Below are 6,000 nucleotides of genomic sequence, written 5' to 3'. Positions count from 1 at the left end.
AGTGTCTACTGTATTGTTTAGGATCACTGTGAAGTTGCCAAATTGGGAAATCTTCAAATTGTTCTGGATTATATGCTCAGCTTTTGGAAAATATCTCAGACTTCACAATCCATATATTTCACTCCTTCAATATTCTAGAAATAGGTTTCAGCACATTTCTGCAGGAGACCTGCATGGATGGGCAAGGAGCTTCAGGCCAAACTCAAACTGAAGAATAAAGTTTACAGAATGTGGGAAAAATGGGGAGGCCACTTGGAAGGCATGTAGGAATGTTTTCAGAGTATGCAGGGATGTGCAGAGGAAGGCTAAGGTCCACTTGGAATAAAATCTGACAAGAGATTTCAGGGACAGGAAGCAGGGTTTCTTCAAGTATATCAGTAGCAAGGGGAAGATTAAGGAAAGTGGGCTCAGTGCTGACTGAGGTGGATGTTTTGGGGTGATACAGAGAGGGTGGAGTTACTGAATGTCATCTTTGCTTCATTCTCTAGGGCTAAAGCCAGCCCTCAGGAGTCCTAGGCCATGCAGGCAAGAGAGAAAGTCTGGAGAAGGGATTGGGTAAGGGATCAAACTGCAGTTTAGAGAGGAAATGTTAAACTTCCACCTAGAAAGCAAATGCAAACAAAGACATTCTCTGGAAAAGCATCCCTGTGTAAGCACAGGAGAGGAAAGCTGTTGCAGTTTACTGCTGTGAATACTCAGATAACACTGAGCCCAGCTGACAGCAACTGAGAGGAGCTGATCCTTGTTTCTGGAGACAACAAAGGAAACAGAAACCCTGTTCCTTATGGGTGGTGTGAAATTGGAAGCTCTGAAAACTGACATTGGATCTTCAGTGCATTCTTTTAGACATTTTTGTTTATTTCCCATGTTCCAATTAATAAAGGAAAATCACACTTAACGTGTGATAATTAAAAAATCATCCATAAGGTTGACCCATAAAGTTACACACATCTATTTGGTGCCAGAGCTGTATGCACAACGATTGCCAGGTCTTGTCCACATGAACAAAGGTTATACAACAATGGGAAAATGGAGCACCTCTGGCCCTTTGCAGGGGTGTTTGAATATGTGTTGCTTTACACACCTAGGACACTGTAACTAGTAGTTAATAGTACTTCTGTGGTATGAATACCATGGCTTTTTGCTGCATGGCACTCTCCCCAGCACGTTTAGCTGCTGTTTCCAACCTGTCTCCTGCCATTTTTGCAGCATTGACATTGACTGTTTTGTTGTGCCTAAATAACATTGCTTGTTAGTCTGTGATTCCCTTTGCTCATTCCTGCTGACCTCAATGTTTCAGTTGATATTACTGCCTGTAGCATTCTGGCACAACCTACTGGAGTCAGTGATTTTTTTGTTTCTATTTTCTACAACCTACTCAGTAACAAATCCACTGCCACTACATTTATATATTAATGACCCTTTGTTAAATCATGAGGGTGTCTTGCTCCTTATTTCTTATCAGACCTAGTTCTGGAAGTCATCACCTTTCTGTATTTGTGGCTTAGGAAGGCTCTGTGATATGAAGTTTTGGAGGCTGAGCAAATATTCTGAGGAAGAATCACACTGTTGACTTGTTCATATGATCCATTAGATATCTGTTTGTGGCATTTGAGGGACAGGGTGCAAAGATACTTGTCCTGATAAATGAGGCCATTTCATGTTTTCAGCTAGGGATGCTTATAAATTTTAGACAGATACTGCAGAGATACCTAGTCTTCATGCTCGCCAATATCTTTTTTCTCCATTAATTCCTTCAATTCTTGCTAATGAGGGGATTCAGTCTGTGCCTGTGCCATCCAAGAGGGATAGCAATATCCCCTCGAGTTCCTCAGATATCAAATGGTAAGGTAATGTCAACTAAATGTGGTTGAGGTTTGCTGTACTAGAGCCAGTTTGAGTGCTTCTTTTTAACTTATTCCTTTTTTTAAATGTACCAGCTAGCATGAAGGCAAAATAAGCTAATAATGCAACTCTTAATTGGCTGTAAATAGATAGAAATATGTGTTAACATATGGTGACTGTTAATGGTGGTTTACTTTGTATAAAATAATTCTATCATCTTCTGTCCAAATGATCTCACCACAGAAGCACGGCAGCATTTAGTGTAGTACATATTTCCCTGAGTGTTTTTTGCATGATAGCAAGAGTTGAATGTTAACCAATTTTATTTTCTGTGGCTTGGCAGCAAATCTGATCTTTGATCATGTATCTCATTTATATCACACTTTTCTTTTCTTTACTAACTTAGTGTAGTTTAGCTTAAATGTGCCAAATAAACATGGTTTGCTGGCTACTAAACCAAAATAAATATATTTGTCCCGCTTAAAAACCTTCACATTCGCAGTTAGCCTTGTGCATAACAAAACAGAGACTGTGGAGCATATGTGAGGAGTCAGCATTACTGGCAGAAGGAAAGCTTTTAAAATGTGAAGGACACCCACTGGGCAGTTCAGAATCTAGGGCAAAAATTGCTATTTCACTCGCTCATTCCCCATATTTACAAATCTTTTATATAAAAACCAGCAGCATTTATTCAAAAACAATTCTGTAGCTGGCTGGTTTTGGCAGGTAGGCAAAGTGTTTTAAAATTTTCAACTTTAAGAAAACATTTGACACTTGATAATGGATAGTAGCAAATGGTGCAGTACAAATAGGAAAAGCTGTAAATGGGCACTTGCCTCCAAAGGATGAGTTAATTTACTTACAGGTGGTTTGAGTTTGAGCTGTTCCTCTCCACCACTCTGAATTTTGCAGACTGAAGCAAATCTTACACCTCAACAAAATCAGGTGTACACAAGCACAGTTTTACAGATTTTAATTCATTAACAAAGACATTTCACTTTACAAATGAGCCATAAATCTCCTTTGTCAGCTTATATTAAGCTTATTTGAATTATCCTCCTAGTACAAATTAGGGAAGGGTATAGCCTTTATTTGGATTATTTTAACTGCAAGCATCACCACTGTGCAATTTCCTTGGACTGTGTCTGAACCAGACCTACCTGGAGGTCAGGGAAGAGTGAGGGCATTTTAAACTCCACACTATGAAGGTTCATTTAAAAAAAAAATGCCTGCAAAGTTCATGTTCAGCTGTAAAGCACCTATGATCCAGGCAGGGCCTGGTGGTGCCCCTGTCAATAACTCTGAACAGTTCCTTTGTGGGAGGCCTCCTGAGCTGCAGGTAGATCCTACTCAAGATGTGAGTACTGCAGGATGGGAGGAGGAACACAGCCTAGCCCTGGGCATTTGGTCAGTGGAAGGCATGGCTTAATATTAAACAAAAAGAATGTTTTTAGTGTTCTCAGAGCTCTGCTGGTTATTCACATCTCATGAACTCAACAAACTGTAAATAGCAGGCAATCATGCATTATTTGTGAATGGTCTCCCTGCAGTTCTGCTGTTCCAGATTGCAAGGCAAGATGTATTCTATTGCCATCTGTATGGCAGTGGTCTGGTGTCAAGTGGGCAATTCTCCTTATCTCTCTTCCTGAGTGATCATAATCAACAGGGAACATCTGCTGATAAGGGGCTATTAAATGTCACCACATGACTGATAAGAACTATAGCATCCCATTGTGAGATGCTCTGCCCAGAGGGAGGAGCCAAGCATTCCTAGCTGGATATAATCTGGAGATGCTGACACACCAGCATGGCTCTGCTCCACTGGACTCCCCAGAGGAACAGCAGCTGCTTCTACTTCCACGGATCTGCAGAGGAAGAATTCACCCCTTTTCTACAGGACCCCCCTGCTCCAACAGAACCACGCCTGACACTCCAGGAGGACTGCAGCCCCTTTTCCAACTGCACTGTCACCAACACCCTGACCAGCAGGGTGTCAGGCTGAGTTCTGACTCTGTCAGTGTTGTTCTAATGTACTGCATTGTTTTATTTTATCATTTTATTTTTTTTTCCTTCCCTATTAAAGAACTGTTATTTCCTGCGCCCGTATTTTTTGCCTGAGAGTCCCTTAATTTAAAATTCATGGCAATTCGGAGGGGTGGGGAGGGTTTGCATTCTCTATTTCAGGGGAGGCTACTGTCTTCTTTAGCAGGCACCTGGCTTTCCAAACCAAGACATCTGCTTAGTCCTACAATACACACAGTTAATAAGGAAACCTGTGAATGATTCCCAGGGAAGCATCATCATGTTCTGTAGACACCTGAATTAAACCTTTTCTTACATGCTTTTGCAGATGCATTCTTTACTTTTTAGTGTAAACCAGATAAAAAATCTTCATCAAATACTTTAAATTGTTTAAATCTCTGTCAATGGAATCAATTTTATTTCCTGGGTTGTCAAATACAGGAAGGGAAATCTTATCTTTTTGTTGTTTACTTTTTTACTATAAAAATATTGGTGTTCCTGTACCAAATGCCTTTCCGTCTGTGGGAGTTGCACACAGAAGCTGTAGGAAGTTTCCTAGTTTCTATGTGCATGTTTAGTGAGATGCTAGAGTTTTGATATATTGTGATGATTTCCAGACCTCTCAGCAGCTTTTAAACTCAATTTACAAAAGTTTTCTATTATTTCTCTCATGTATGAGGTAGCCTGGCTGATTCCTCTCCCCATTTCCATGATGCATTTGTCTTCTTGTAACAATGCTGGTGAAGGGATCTGGAGGCTGTAAGGGTCAGAAACAACCACTTTATTATCTTCTGTAATGCAGGAAGGGCCTAGAAATTTATTTGCCCTGCTCTGCCAGATTCTGGTTATGATGGTCAAAAAGGCCTTAATAATTAAAGCTCATATCTGAAGATTGCATAATCTCTTTATTACCTGTAACATCAATTTAACCTTTTTTTTCCTCTAAAGATGGAAAAACATAAAACCAGTGGAAAGTTGAATTCAGACCAAAGTGAACCAGTCATTTCTTAGCCTTATATTGCACTGTAACCTCTACTGTCTATTTCTATAGTACTTTAATTGTTCCATACTGCATCTCAGTGCATTTTTTAATACCTTAGTCTAAAATTATTCTTTATAACAACATATTCTGTTACTGGGGAAAAAAAAGAAAAGAAATCATAAATTCATCATGAATACTGATTCATATTTTATGGGAATCAAGAAATAAAATAAAAATTCGAGAACACATTTTCCCTGACTTTCATTGTATTTATATTTTTACAGAATATCTTCCAGGTTATGTAAATATTAACTTTGGGATTATATATGTGAGGAGCCAGAAAATTAAGATTTTTTTTTTTCCTGACAAGTTAAATGTAAAACCAAGAATTTAACCTGGTGTATTAGGTACAAAATTTCTTAATATACTTAAATAATTCCTGAGAAAAAATTTATGAATAGGAAGGCAGCAAAATTTGCTGAGAGTAGGGGTATATGGGTCAGTTATCACAAAGGAGGACTGATTTGTGTGTGAGGGATGGAAAGATGTTAACACTGGTTTTCTGGTTTAACATCAATTATGTGGTGAAGAGCTTCCAGACTCAGTGGCCCTGTGGTCCTGTTTGATACTGTGGGCTGATGGATGAGCTCCACCAGGACCATGACAGCAAACCAGACTCACCAGGCAAAGCATAAAACATCTGTGAAAGTGCAAAGGATTCAGAATGAATTATTCTGTTCAGGAAAGAGATTTGGATGTTGTTACAGACAGCTTAATGAAGTCTTTACTGATGGCCAGAAGTCCAAAAAGACATTAGGAACCATAAGGAATAGGATGGGGAATAACATGTAAAACACTATAATTAGACCTGATAGGGAAATGTTCCCTCAGCAACGAGTAATTTGAGAACTCTGAACAAAACCCACACCTATATTTGTAAAAAAAAAAAACAAACCAGCCATTTGGACCAAAAATTTGATTACATTCAAAAGGAGTCTAGTCAATTAATAATGAACAAAAATAAGAAGGATGTTCAAAATTGTTTTTGAAAGAGGTAATAAGCTGTGTGTTTCATTTTCATGCTTATCCCAGTAAGGAAATACTTAGTGGGGAAGACTGATTACAGCACAGATTTTAAAGGACTGTTGTGC

Source organism: Fringilla coelebs (genome assembly GCF_963513975.1).
Source record: "Fringilla coelebs genome assembly, chromosome: 11".
In the NCBI taxonomy this organism is placed as follows: Eukaryota; Metazoa; Chordata; class Aves; order Passeriformes; family Fringillidae; genus Fringilla; species Fringilla coelebs.
The sequence above is the reverse complement of the archived record's forward strand: the minus strand, read 5'-3'. Positions refer to the sequence as shown.